The sequence below is a fragment of the Lathamus discolor genome, chromosome 7 (genome assembly GCF_037157495.1).
Source record: "Lathamus discolor isolate bLatDis1 chromosome 7, bLatDis1.hap1, whole genome shotgun sequence".
NCBI lineage: Eukaryota > Metazoa > Chordata > Aves > Psittaciformes > Psittacidae > Lathamus > Lathamus discolor.
Genome location: NC_088890.1, coordinates 16,422,265 through 16,436,571, shown reverse-complemented (window position 1 = coordinate 16,436,571; position 14,307 = coordinate 16,422,265). Strand labels below are relative to the sequence as shown.

Sequence of the window (14,307 nt, the reverse complement as noted above, 5' to 3'; positions counted from 1 at the left end):
AATGAAGGATTTAGCCACTTATTTGTCAGCTTTACACCAAAAACAGCAGCAAAAAAGATGAAATGTCCAGAACTGAGGGGGGATTTGTGAGGCACTAAATAGTTCTGTGAATCAGGACTGATATATATGTGTGTAATAGTCAGCTATAGGGCAAGATAGACAGACAAATACATGCATACATATTGATAGACAGACAATCATACTGGAGCTGGACCACAAAACATCAAATTTCAGTTTTGGTTTATTATTTACACTAGGTCCAGTGGAGACTCTGGCCCAGCTCACCCAGCATCTTGCTATACAAGGTAGAGCAGTAATTTCATTTTTCAGAAGGAATTGCTACAGATCATAAAAGCCCACCGGGACAAGACAAAGACCATGTTCAGGGTCTCCCAAGTATGCAGTTGTGACACAGACCTCCATTGATTACCAAGTTCCTAGCTAAACAGCAAGGGGTTTTTTTTTGTTTAATCCAAAGAATGGCTGTGAAAGACCAGATTGCTTTTCTTGGTTGTTATTCTATCCTGTCTGATATTCTTTATCAAGCTCGAAAGCAGAGGTGCTCTTGGTAATGACTACTGCCACGTGTGAGTTCAACGCATACAAGGCAATGATTTACTGACTAGCCTAATCTAGGGCTTTCAGTAATAATCCCACTGTTTATGATGGGATCCATTGCCATCTTAAAAAGACTTGTGACAGCTGTCATGCCCCAAGATGATACCTTAGGAGAAGGTGTGAGCTGCCTGCCAGGTACCCAGCCTGCTCCATTGAGAGCTGGGAAGCTCTGGGCAGTATGGCAGGACCAGGCAGAGGGGTTGGACGTGGCAGGCAGGATTGAGACAGCATGGGAAGGGGTGAGGAGCTGATGCCAGCCCCTTCCACAGGACATGGTGTGAAGGCAGTGCATCTGGGACCCAGAAGGATCTGCATGGAGCTGGCTGGAATCTTCAGGAAGACATTAGGCAAAGGATAACACAAGGGCAAAGTCTGTCCTGCTGAGGACAGACTCAGTGTATCACTTAGTAGATCACTATCAGACTTAGGTATTTTGGACTCAGGGTATAAGATTGGGGATAAATTGGTTTCTGAACCCTTTTACTCAATAATCAGATCAAAGTTTATCCTTTTCAAAAGTTCTTTTTTACTGTATGTTATAGACACCCAGTGCTGAGCCAGTTTAATAATTCAAAGCCCCTTTGATGTCCTTAGTTTATTCAGTTTACAGGAAAGTCCCAGCACGTCCACCTCAGAGCCCTGCCTGACTCCAGGTCCCATCAGAGACAAAATACTAAATAGCTAAAACAGAACCAAAGTCTCAGTGTAAGCCTCCTTTGAAATCAAGGGAGCTTACCCAGTTTACATTTGGTGAGATGCAGCCCATAAAGCTCCAACTGATTACAGATATTAAGAGTGAGGCGTTTAATGCCTTTGCCGGAAAATAAGCTGAGATGTATTTTAGGGAAACAGTAAACTGAAGTGCTGTGGATTCTATTGCTTTCCACAGGGTATCTCTTGTTATTACTTTAATAAACAAAGAGGAAATCCTGTTAATCATAATTTGCAGAGTTGTATAAGTTGACATCTGTGAAATCACAGCTGCTGATAGCTCTGCACAGGCACGATGAGATAGCAGATAATGCATGTCGTGACTTTCAATAGGGAATTGAACTGGTTGCCTAATATTCATCACACCCCTTGCCCCCCAGAATGTCAACATCTTTCCTAGCTATTATAACAAATGTATTGTTCCTACAATCAGATGTTAACACACAATTTAGGACATGCAAATGTCAAGCATTGACCACCACTGCTTAAGTTAGCAAAGGGTTAAATGGAAAGAAAACGAACCAAACAAGAAGGCAGACCAGGAAGAAAGTAAAACAAATAACTGAGTGAAATGCATCTCCGTTAGTATGAACTTGGATAGCCTGATTTTTGCCATTTTAAAGAAAACCCAAAACAGTCCCAGCAGCCTGAGCTTGCCTGCAACATCAGTTGTTTAAAGAACACAGTTCATGTGCCAATGAAAATGCCAGTACAGCAAAATGAGTCTGGTCTTCAGACTCCTTTGTAGAATGAACTTCCTAAAATGGTGGCTATTAGGAGGCTTTTACATCCAAGTGCATATCCACTACCACACAGGAAAGAAAATGTCACCCTGCAAACTGACTGAAGCCTGGCAAATGTTTTAAACCCTTTATGATTTTAAATGACATGCAGTGATCTTCTGTTTTCACATCACTTATTGCCTCTGACACACACAATTTGTTAGTATGCTTTGGGTCACAAGTCAACAGAGCAACACTGAATTATAGCAGCCAGGAGGGTTCGCCTCCTTCTCTCTTATCTGTCCTCTAAAGCCTTTAAACAGTGTATAGCTCCTATAGGTGTTATAAAAATAGAGGTGACTGCTGCTGCACGAAGATGCTGGCTAATGGACACGGACATGGCTCTGTCCTTCTTCCTCCAAGCCCTGAAGGAAGCTGATGAAAAGTCCCATAGAAAACTAAAGGTCTTAGTTCAGCACAAAGAAATTCCTGGGTGGAAAGAAAAAAACCAAAATACTTGTGACACACCAAATCTTGACCACCATGGCCAACGTGTGAACTTTCCTGGGGGAAGGAAGAGAAAACAAACTACAAAAACATAGCCCCAAAAGGCAGAGAAAGCCAACAAAACATCTGATTTTCGGGTACAGCGTGGGGTCAGCAAATCACCCAAGGAGGGCTGGAAAACCCCACTGCACTACACAGCAGCCAGCATGGTGAGATGCCTCCTTAGGAAGGTCCCATGAGATGACTCTGAGCTGCCCAGATCAACACAGAATCTCCAAAGAGGAAAAAGTTTCATTTTAATTATCTCAGATCCAACCACAGAAGTCCTTGCAGTCCCAAACTTTATGTAATACTTCAAGATTAACAGTGAAATAAGAAGAGACTTGACCTGGAAAAAGATACAGCTCTGGCAAAATTAATCTTATTTTCTCTCCTCATTTTTAGCAAATGTAGTGGTGACTGGATATTACAGGTACAGCTCTACCCAGAAGCACTAGCTATTAGTCACCTCACCATGATTAGTCATTCAAGATACTGTTTTTTTAAAGACCTCAAATAGCTCAAGCTGGTTGCTACACCAAAGTCTTAAAGGGGGGCTTGGTGCAAGAGGATGGGCTTCAGCACTGCAGGGGACACAGGACAGAAGGTACGGTGAAATAATAGGACAGAGTCGGTAGCTAAACAACCATTTTGGCTGCACACCTCAGTTCTCCTTTCTGTAGTCGGGAAGAAAAGACACCAGCTCCTTTTGCTAAGTGCTTCAAGTCCTAGGTAGCTAAAAGCGCAATGTAGATAATACTGTTTTCACTCCTGACCTGCTGCTGCAGACTTGTATCCCTGTGCCAAGCAGGACCATGGAGCTCCAGGAACATCACTGCAGGCCATCATGGCCCCTCATCTTCAGGTCTGCTTTGTAGGAGTGCTATTTTCTGCATGGGGCAAAGGGTGGAGGAGCCCCACAGGGCTGGCAGTGGTAGCATCCATGAGCCACATGGATCCAGACCTTCCCTGGTACACTCTTCTCTGCAAGGAGGAAAAAAACAAAGCGGGTTCAGAGATTTTTGCCTCCCCTTCCCCCTTAAATTAAGCTTGTACAATCAATTGAAAGAGAGAATGAATCTCTCGGGAAGGAAAGACATTAATCTTATCAATTATTTGAATAAGGTGGGAAGCAGTGACATCAGCAGCTAATGAAGTAAATCTGAATTAAGCCACTGTCTGCATATTATTGTTTATTTCATTTTTACAAAAGAGAGGCCATCTGGTATTTGACAGTGAGACCAATCGAGTCTCCAGTTAATCTCTGAGAAGTGGCATACCTCCTCAGTTGTTCTGTTTGCAGCCATTTCGTCAGTCCTTACCCCTGGTGTAGAAAATAGCATGTTGAATGAGCCGCTGCAGAATTCTCCTTGTCATGAAGAACTCATTAGGTCAGCAATTGTCAAATACTTGGATTTCAGAGATCAGCTTCACTTGTACAACAGATTCAGTTGCAGTGCTTTGAGCAAAGGTTTACAAATTACCATATAATCTTGTAAACATGCTTCATCTACACCAGCTACCTCCTGACCGGTGAAGTGGAGCCCAACAAATACAATCCTTTCTGACCTCTATTAGATGCTGTCAGCCATCCAGGTGTGATGCAGTGAGTGAAGCAGATATTAATATTTCTCAATGGTGATGAAAGGGAGTTCACATTCTGGAAGAGATGCTGAAAGTTTGACTGCACAAGCCTTCTCCCAGGCAGTCCTTTACAGGAGTGGATGGTCTCTTGGTGTGTGGCACTGATCAGCTCAGTCTTACGCAGCACCTGACCTTATATCATCCAGCATGTGTCTGATGATATTTTTCAGTTCCCTCAGGTTCAAAACTGCCTTATCCCCATCCAGAGTTGTGTTTCTGTGCTAATCCCACTCTCCCAGCTGCCTGACCTGGGAAAGTGGAGAGGAAAAGGTGGGAAGGAAAAGGATAATTTCTTTAAAAAGCCAAACCCCTTAAGTTTCCATGTTCTGGAACATAGGATCAAGTTCATCAGTTTTTTTCCAGCCTATCACATGTACAACTTGTATTTTTCCGTACAAAACAGATTTAATTTTCTTAACTAAGTCACTTTTCAGGTGAGAGGAAAACCAGCTGCTAAGTACAGCTTAAGAACAAGCCAAATACATGCCCACACACACATACTGTATTTAATTGCCCACTCTCCACTCTGCCTCTGATCCTTTCCCACTACCAGCTGGGTCCTGATGTCTCTCCTGACCACCTTTCTCTCTCTTCCACTAGTTTTGTTCCCCTGGAATTCCTTTCCCTTCTGCTATCATCCGTCTCTCCCTCAGGATGTGAACTCAGTTACACCAGCACTGAACTTTCAAACCCATAATGTTCAAGTAGGTTTAGAATTAAGCAAAACAACTTCATCCATCTATAGCTTTCAACGCCACAAGCTCTGAGGGCAGGGGTGGGAGTGGAAGGCAGGGCCATGGTGCATAAGCAGGCAACAATGAACATGTTGTCAAAGAGCAATTAAGCGTGCTCCTGTGACAGGTTGGCACTGCACTTTTCCTAAGGTGAGAGAAGTCTTCAGACATTTACAGTTCAACCAGTACCAGCAAGTGCCTTTCACAGCCAGCCTGCATCCCCTTAGCAATCAGAGATGACCCAAACCTGCCTTGTGCCAAATGGTAATTTCATTTTAAACAACATTCATCACCTTTTATCACGATGTTTCAATTTGCCAAGTCAAATGTCATATTTTCTACTGCTGGGCAGTCCTCTTTGCTGTGCCACGAGCATAAATTAAACAGACAGATGGAATTTGTTATGATTTGTGGCTCAAATATATAATAAATACACTTCTTTCTTTACTAATATTAATCTAAAATAATTTGTTCTTATCCAAACATTCATAAGGAATAGGATAATAACACTATCTTTAAGAGTTCAATCACGGTCAAGCCCCATTCTATTCAGAAGAATCCGTTCTCCCCCCATACTCAGGGCTATTAAAGTTATGTCCATGTACACAGATACAGCACTTCAATCTGGCAGGATCTGGCTGCTGCAATCCTACCTGGTATGAAAGTCAGCTGCTGAATCTCTTCTAAGAAGAGATGAATTGAAAGAAAGCAGCTGAAAAGGCTGCTTGGCAAATAGCATGTATTTCCACTAAGACCTGAGCACACTGGGTAAGATTTCCATAAGGTGAAATGTATATGGCTGTAAGCCAGATATAAAACTGGAGAGAAAAAAACAGCATAAAGAATTGAATATCTGAAGACTAACGACTGAGCTGATGCTCTCTGCATGGTTGAAGGGCTGAGTATGCTACTGACTGAGACAACAGAGCTTTTTGGACAATATGGGCAATCAAAGGGATGTGAAGGAGCTGGAGATCCAGCATTATTCTGCATCCCTTCCTTTCCAAATGAGGGGAGTGAAGCAGAAATTTAATAATAGAGAAATGCTTATGCCTTCAGTGTTGGGAAAAATCCTTTTGTGTAAAAAGAGCTGTGGACAAAATACACTGAGCCAAGGACTAACAGCTAGTTTCTTAATGCAGTGCCTACCTGTACCAGAACAGCTCCTGTTATTCCCCTGATTAGGCTACTCACTCTATAGAGGAGAGGCCGGCTGCAACCGCACTACTCCTCACCAACTTCTGAGTTTGCAATCAGAGAGCATGAACATAGCAGCTGATCTTTCATGTCAAATAATGCAAGACAGACTAAGCAAAAGGCATTTTTTCCTCCATTGGTGGAAGGGGGATATCAAAGCCCAAGCTTGCTGAGCATTTGATTTGATCCTTAGTCAGCCCAGGAGGTATCAACAGAGCACAGCTACACCCAATGCCCACAGGTTATCAAAGAACATTTCTTATCAATGCCTTTCCAGAGCAGGAGGCAAGGGAATAATTTTGGTCTCACTTTATAGTGGCACAAGAGTTACTTGACTTCAGAAACAACTGTTTCTGGCAGAGCTAGGCCTGGAAACCACAGCTCCTCGGTCTTGCTTCAACAGCATAAACAAAGTGCTACCCTCAGGCTGAGCCCTGGCCTTGACCATCTGTCAATGCAGCAAAGCTAGAGACAGGACATCGCATCTCACCTCCCCTCCTAATCTCTGCAGCAATTCTGCAGGTATTGATTAAGTCTGTGCCATTCACTCATATCTGATATGTCCTTCTAACAGCTCACTATGGGAAATTTCAAAGTGCTTTATTAAACCATCCTTTATACATTTACCTACCGGCAACCTAATAATGATATTAAATTAAAAAGACATTACCTTTATCTGCAATTATCCCATTATAGAAGCAGGCGAGTGCTGCAGAGGCAGTGATCACATTTTTACAGCATAACTACTTCAGATAAAAATTATAAGGAGACAGGTTTCCTCTCTGTGGAGAAATGAAATAGATCCTTTCAGGGCTTTGGCCAGTTCATAACAGGAAGTGAAATGAAGATATGAGAAGGCTAAAGTCAGTGTTTCTAGGTGACTTGCATTTTCCCTGCAAGAAGCTTCTCTTTCCCCTTATCACTGCAGCTTTTTCACCTGTAGAAGATTATTCAATAGGTGTTTTGTGTTTTTGTCTCTCAGCCAAGATCCATCTTTCTTCAGAACAAGCAGACAACCCCAGAAAATGAAAGGTCACATGCTGGTCTCACCTCTTTGTGGAGTCCTTGTCCACCTCTTCTCTCCTCTCCAAATGGTAGCAATAAAAGAGCAGCTTTTATCCTGTAATACAAATGAGAAATGTACTCACATCACATTTCTTGTGTCAAGCTGATAGATCAAATTGGGAATGGGGAAGCCAAATGTAGGTGATGTAGACTGAAGAGCATTAGCTAGATAGATGAGTAAAGTGAGAAATCAAGTAAGAACTATCCAGTCCATTCCCCTGCAGCCCCAGGCAAACGTGAAATCATTTAGTCCAAAAATCACTCCTAAATCTGTTTTGTGTGCCTGCTGCAAGCCATCCATTTCTCATACCACAGTGGGTGTTTCTAGGCACCGAACTATAGGGAAAAGAGACTGGAAGATTCACTTTTCATGAAGACTTTGGAACTTCCTGGCTGTCTTGCAGAGCTGGGAGTGCCATGTTTAAAAGCCCTACTGTTTATTCTAAGGGAGACTGGATCCCAGCCCCTTTGGAGCACCCAGAGCTGCAGATTTACTTCTTGCTTGGCCCTTCAGGTTCAGTTTTGTTTCAGAATTGGGTTATTTCTTCTGAACATTGCAAAGTTCTTCCCTCTTCTTACCCAAGTAAATTGGGATTTTATTTTGCAAAAAAAGAAGACAAAATATTTATTCCAGCCTTTCTCATGGAATGCAAGTTCTACTTCTCATAATCTCTACTAACAGAGCCTTTATCCAAAAGGAAGATGTCCTTGAATACCCTCTTTATCTTGATGAGTACAGAACTTTCCCCATCTGCTATCCGAGCACAGACACAAGCCCAAGCCTTGTGTCAACGTGTTCCCAGCCTCCTTTCGTAATATGGAAATGACAGCGGTTCCTGCATGCGAAGCTGAAATCAAATGAATAAATGAATGTCAACAGACTGTGGGTAGAGGCACAGAGGTTGCATAACAGAACGACTACAAGTGCACAGATGCAGTGAAGCCAAATTGGGTGCTGAGTGGATTGTCAGGGCTTGTTTCTGAGGGATGCACCTCGTCGTTTCACAGCACAGCTGTCAGCCGATGGATTCCCAGTGAATTAAGAAACGAAAAATAAAGTTCTCTATTCACCCACTTCTCATTCGGAAGGAATATTTTGTGACATCTACAGGTAAACTAGATGGTGAATTATTATGGAATAGCTTCTTTTGCCTGCAGGAACAAAGTCTGGAGATACCCTACAAAGTTCTTACTATGTCAGTGTCAAACTCAGTAATTATCTCAAAAAAATCATTATGAGCTGCACATTTGGTATTAATGTCATATAAGGGCATGACTGCAGGGATGGGGACTGACAGACTTATGCTCTGTGCCCCAGCGCTGGACTGGCCAGATGCTAACCGGATGCTGCCCTAACCCTAACCCTAATTCTGTTCCAGAAGTGGATAGTCACATTAGCAGAAAGACAGCTTACTTGAGAAGCAAGGCCAAACTTTTTTCCACTATAGGGTTTTTTGAATGCCACTGTTTGCACCTATTTGGTCTGCCTTTCAGGTGTTTTTCTTGCCTGTGAGTCCTTTAACCTGAACTAGAATGTTTTCTTTTTATCCTCCTTTCTTAGAGAAGGAGATCTCTTCAAACCTATGCTGCTTTAACAAACATGGCAACAGCTTCTTAAATAAACAGCACACTCTGTACCTCATTCCTCTCAAACAGAAACACTACTTCAGCTTCTTTGTGCCACCTCCCCTCCAAAACTGCAGCAGCAGGAAAGCAATCAACAAGAGTTTTAGGTAATATCACCTGCAGCAGGCCTGTTTCGTTCTGAACAAATGCACAAATAATCTCCAGTTTGAGAAACAGGAATGCACAAACACTTAGAAGCTAATTCCTAAACCCAGAAAGACAAAGGCAGAGTTAAAAGACTCAAAACACCTGAGCAAGCAAAACAGTCTCTTATACTTCACTAAAGCAAACACGCAGACAAATCACATTCACTTTTCAACCTGGCAAGCCAGCCGTAATATATTAGCTGCCACAGCAATGATGATTGTTCTTGTGCTCTCCATCTCAGCCTGATACGCACTCAGCAGATTCATAACTCTTTCAAGCTCTCCCAGGTAAACATATGAGAGCTTGGTAGAGAATGTGAAGCCAACACGCCGACTCCCACACCCAACACAAAGGTGGATTTATCCCACCCATCCCAGGGACATGGCCTGCAGGTCACGTCCAAAAAGGTGGAAAGTTACTTGTGCTTTTGGAAGCCTCCTTTCATCTGTGCAGATGGGTCCCTTTCATTCACAACTGCCTATAGCATTCTCCAATTCTCCCACCTCCAGACCAAAGGGCCCGCATAGGGCTGTATGGTGCTGGCCACCAGTGTATGCAACAAGGGCAACTGAAGGTGTTGCTGCACACCGACCTCACAAGGGTTTTTGGCAGCCCATCTGTCTTCCCCTTCTCTGTGCCAAGTGGCTGAGGAGCTCCTGCTCAGATTCCCTGTCTAATCCTAACCCTCTTCAAAGCCTGAACTATTACAAATGATGTGAGAAAAGCACCCTCATGCAAAGGAGTCAAGCAGTTTAAAAAAGCCATCTCCCCCTTCACCCCTAAGCCACAGAGAACTTACAACCAGCTGTTACCAGAAGAGTCTGCTGAGGTGGGGAAAGCACCCCAAAGTTCATAGCTGCTGCTTTCAGCTACAGCTAAGGGCTACCCAGGGCCAGAAGTACAGACTGCATTTAGGTAAGGGCAGGTGATCTGATGGATTCCAATCTTGATTGAAGGAACACATTAGATTCACCTGTTTGATGGTGGAAAAAGGCTCTACAGTCTTTGGCTGTGTTTATCATGCAGGAAATCCTGAAGACACACACACTGAGGACTGTGTGCATGCATACATAATAAACTGCAGGTGTCTCATTTCTAAGACAGCAACCAGCACATTCAGAAGTGAGATTCTGCTCAGGACTGTCACATCTATTGCTGCCAAACACATCTGCCTTTGTACAAAGCACAGCAAATGAGCAACTCTCCTCCAGCCTCTCTGCCAGCCATCTCATTAGTCCTGATGTGAACCCTGCACTGCAGCTGGGTGGGAGTGCATTGAGCTTTGCATCCTCAGCTTTTGGATAGCCATTGCTTGGCCCTCAGCTGGAAGGTCTCTAAAAGCCCAGCTCGGCCCTGGCTGCTCTGCAGGACCCAGATTTGGAGAGCTGCAGCAGCTTCACCATCAGTTCTTCAAGTATGTGCCACCATCAGCAACAACCTCGCCCTATCCCGACTGCACATACTGCAGGTCTGGGTTCAGTGAGTTCTCCCTGCCATGGTGCGTGTTTCCCTGCTGTACTCAGGGGCTTAGCAAGAGACGCTGCTCAGCACACTTGGGCTGATTGATTACTAAGCCCAAGAGCCCATTTTAACAACATCCTGCAGATCAGAGATGGTTCGGATATTCCTAGTGAAATATTCTGCCTTTCACAAAGGATAATAGCTCTGCAGCCTGTGAAGCATGACACACGCATCTTGCATCCTTTACACAAAAGTATCGGCTGATGTAGTGCCTTCATTTCAACAGTCAGCTCAGCCACAACCAAAGGAGACACTTGGACTACTCTCAAGTTTACTGCTACCTCTTCCTCCCCGCACCCTACTGTTGTCAGGATAGTCTAGAATAAATCCACCATTTTGTTCTGGATGATAGGAATAAAAACAAACTAGAGTCTTCACACCAGTTAATTTTAGGTCCTTGAGATTAGAATGCAATGAACGTGGAGAAGGAAATTCTCCAGACAGTGAATACAGCAACCTCCTGACCAACACATCTGGGGTGAGGTACTGTGATTATCCTTCCTTCTGGAAACACAATGTATTAATCACCAGTGAAAGGGCAAAATGGGCAAAATATGAATAAATACCCACCAAAACCCCAGCAGGTACATTCTCACTAGCCTGAGACCCAAAGTCTGTGTCCTCTCCATGCTTTTCTTACAATAAGCATTACAGGGTGCATTTTTGGGGGGAATTTCTCAGACGCATGTTGGGGAATGGCCTCCTTCCCACGGACTTATTTTGACTTTCTGAATAAGAAAAAAAAAGAAAGAAATCTCTCACCTTGTCAGTATTGACCCTAATTTGTTAAAGGTCCATTTCTTAGGGCTAATAGACTGCTGCAGTGTTGGCATATTAAGATTTATGCTTCCTTGTAAAGATGGGTTCATTCCAGAAACCCAAGGAACTTTAGTCTGTCCTTTAATGTAGTATAAAAAAAGCTGTAATCAGGTTCAGGGAGTAACATGCCACACAGCATGGTGACACAAGGCAGTTTTCTATGAGGGGATGCTGGTAGTAAGACAAACCAGTAAGATGAGATGTCAGAAACCAAGGAGCAGCAAATGACAGTACTGCTACCAGCAGCCAGGCTCATGCTGTCTTCCCCCACCCCTTCAGAACCTTCCCCTTCCCACTGAAACTGGGCTGCCTCAGTCACTGGTGGCAACAGCCCTGCTGCTGACCTACTGTGATGGTGAATCTTACTGCTGGGAGCCAGACTTCCATAAGGAATTGCTGCTTCTTTAGCACAAAGCATTTCATCTCCTCTAATGCTAACACACTGGCACAGAGCACCCAGCTCAGGGTTCAGTTCTTTGCCAGCAACAGTCTTTAACTCAAACAGAAAGGCCACTGAATGGTGGCAGGCAGCTGTGTGCTGATGTGTACGTGATTTGATATGGAGCAGAGTTATCTTCTCTGTTTTCCCTGCAGTAAGGGTCGATGAGGTGTCTGACTGGCAGACGCCTATTCAAACCAGTGCAAATGCACCTGCCCACACATGTTGTCCCCCCACCTTTGCCCATGTCAATGAGAAAGTCTGCCTGCTTCTCCAGCCAAGGAGTGTTAAACCCACCCTTGTCCAAAGCGACGACCTCTGCTGCAATCCAGGCCTCCTGCCCTAGACGGAATACTATTCATACAAGAGATCCTTCTGGTCCTTCATGGCTATGACTTCAAGATCAGTCTTGGCTGGTTCTTTCAGTGTCCACAGGTACCTGGCACATGCTTTCTCCATCCCTTGCCAAGTCTTGCTCCGCAGGGTCACTCTGATTTACACCATGGTCTGCAAGAGGAGATCAGGCTTGTTGACTCCACCAGAAATCTCATACCAGCCCTGAAAACTGACAGCAGCCAGAGGCGGCTCTGGGGTAATGTCACAGCACAGCACATGGTGGGTAGAGTCTGACCTAGTTTTAACCCTGCTAAATATGCAAGGAAAGAAAACAAGAGTGTGTAGGAAAAGCAGTCCAGGCTTTTCTCTATTTCCTCAGTACTTCTCTGCTGATTTAATATTCAGATTACATTGAAACAGTTCCATTGGCAGGTCTTATGGGTGCACCAAGAGAGGAAAAGCACGGTAACATTTGAAGAGTGGGCTGTTTGGGGTTTTGAGGTGTTTTGTTTGCTTGGGTTTTGTACAAGCTTACAGGAAAGCGGGATTTTCCAAAGGTTAACATTTGGCAAAATGTAAGAAGATTTGACAAACTTCTTGCTTTTGAGCAGAAAACTCTCTTCAGCTGTTTACCTTTCAATTCTGCTTGGCTTTTGCAGTCTTTTTGTTCTTAACTTAGTCACTGAGAGCTAAATGCTACCCTGACTATCATTCTGACAGGCTGGCTTTATTGCTGTTTTATTTAAAAAAATGGATTTTTGTGCACTTGGCTTTATCTTTGTTTCAACATCTGCCTTTCCCTTAGCATTTCTGCTTCACTTCCACCACAGAAAATACTCAAACTTCAGCTTCTCCTCTTGATTCTTTAGTAACTCTAGACCATTTGTGGAGTACGCACCTACTTCATTGCTATGGAAACACTATGTCATTTCAATCACCCCACAGTTCTGTATACCTGTTTTTTGGCATCTTAATTTCAATAAAAACTGCTCACTGAAAGTACAGAGGTCTTTCTCAAGGGTACATGTGGCACAGCGCTCTGGTCTGCATCCTCCAGCTAGTACCGAACCTCCTCTGCCAGGATCTGATGAAGCTCATGATGTAAATGTGTCCTATGAGTCTGAATACACACACCTGTGGTTCAGCTATGAAATGGCAAGGCTGGGAATATTGCCCAGCATAGGGCCCATAAGAACCTGTGGTAAGAAGAAATACAAACCCTCTAAATATTTGCTACCAGCAGTCGCAAGAGAGAAGAGATGTTCTTCTCATCCAACAGTCCTAAATGAACGGATGTCCCTTGTGTAAGAGCCAGTTTCCATCCTGGAGAACATGAGCACTGCTGAGCAGAGCAAGAGAAGAAACTTAGAGAAGACATCACAGGGAGGAACCAGTAACAGAATACAAAGATACAACCAGGTTTTGAATGCACTCATACTGCACAAAGGGCACCGCCACTCGATAGCTCATGTGGAACAGCTCTCAGACATGTAGATCTTTGTTGAACTGGTTAAGAAGAAAAGCTAAGGACAGGAAACCATGAAAACCATTCATCAGAAGACTGCACGTGGTGCTGTTTCTGGCACAGGTTGAGACAATGCTGGTGGTTACGACTCCAGTGAACATTCCTGACCTTGCTCAGGAAGGTTCTTAATTAAATTATTACATCCCTCAACTTCTACAGGACTCACACATATGCTTGTGTGCTTTCCTCAGCAAAGCTTTTTTCTGAATCAGGATCTCCATGATTACAGTCAACTAATTATTTGAAAAGCATTTTCATCTGGCCTCCAAATAATGAAATTAATACAAGTAATGTGGGTTTGGCAGGACTGCACACAAACAAAAGTTGCTCTGGTTTTGAGCACAACTGGAAAATCAGTTTTGACCAACAGCCTGATGCACAAAATCTGCTGGTGCAGCTCTTCATGATTTTCCCCAACTTTTCCATTTTGCTATAAAACTGTTGATGCATTTCTCTTGTGATAAATGAAGCTCCAAATCTCACATCTTGCCTTTAGTATGAGGCCTTGTAGGAACCAGAGACTGGGAAAGAATGAATTGCTATGGTTTGCAGTGAAAGTTGATAGAGACAAGTAGCGTGCTGAAAATAAAGGAATCAACTGCATGCCACTTTATCAAAAGAGATACAGCAAGACAATGATATAAATCATGAGGCTTT

At 43.6% G+C, this 14,307-nt stretch overlaps 1 long non-coding RNA gene across 5 annotated transcripts; it reads right to left on the bottom strand.

Moving 5' to 3' along the window:
• Positions 1–401: 401 nt before the first annotated feature.
• LOC136018457 (uncharacterized) lies at positions 402–9,896 on the bottom strand. 5 transcript variants are annotated; one of them, XR_010614419.1, is made up of 6 exons: positions 9,810–9,896; positions 7,223–7,292; positions 6,843–6,954; positions 5,269–5,336; positions 3,878–4,489; positions 402–3,581 (listed from the first exon to the last, which is right to left on the bottom strand). It is a non-coding gene; the product is annotated as an uncharacterized LOC136018457 (long non-coding RNA). The 5 variants fall into 5 exon arrangements; XR_010614418.1 differs by lacking the exon at positions 5,269–5,336; XR_010614420.1 differs by lacking the exon at positions 5,269–5,336 and having other exon boundaries at positions 3,920–4,489.
• Positions 9,897–14,307: the final 4,411 nt, after the last annotated feature.